A 717-nucleotide genomic window follows, 5' to 3' on the forward strand; every position below is an offset into this window, starting at 1 on the left:
AAGAGGTGGGTGGGGCTGTGGGGATTTTGAGGGGTGGGAAGAAGTGATCAGGCTAAAGGGAGGAAGGAGCCTTCCTGGGGAGTCATCATTTTTTAGGAGGCTGTTTATCTTTCCAGATCCAGGCTAATGATCTGAGGCTCAGGTGTAGGGGTGAGATCACACCTTCATTTTCTAGAGCTGCAGGTCATGGCCTGAGGGAAGGAACTTCTGCATTCTCTGTGCCAAAGAAAATGATCTGTTTTCTACTGAGGACAGCTGAGGCACCTGATTGCTTGACCCACTCTTGACCACCCCACCCACCCACATCCACTCTGTACATGCTGGGTAATAGCCTGGCCAGAAAACACAGCCAGACCCTCTAGTCAGCTTCACTGCCACGCACTGACAACCAGACACAGGCACTACCTCAGTGAGATGTGCTGGGAGCCAGCAAGGCCATCCAGCCAGACCTCAGAAAAACCAGGTTGTCACAGAGGGACAGATCTCCAGAAATCTATTAACCCATAGCAACTGGGACCAAAGAACAGCTTTGACAGAATTTTTGTCAAAAGCGAATATCCTTTAATGGTAAATTCCCATTTCCCCCCATATACTGTATTGTGTTTTTACTTTCTCTTTAATTCATTTTTGGCCTTTAGTCTCTTAGGGATACCAACTATACAGATTTATTTATAACAAAGTAAATGTTTACCAATAGGATGGAACCATCTGCATGTC

Source organism: Otolemur garnettii, unplaced genomic scaffold, assembly GCF_000181295.1.
Source record: "Otolemur garnettii isolate 467f Iridium unplaced genomic scaffold, OtoGar3 scaffold00142, whole genome shotgun sequence".
In the NCBI taxonomy this organism is placed as follows: domain Eukaryota; kingdom Metazoa; phylum Chordata; class Mammalia; order Primates; family Galagidae; genus Otolemur; species Otolemur garnettii.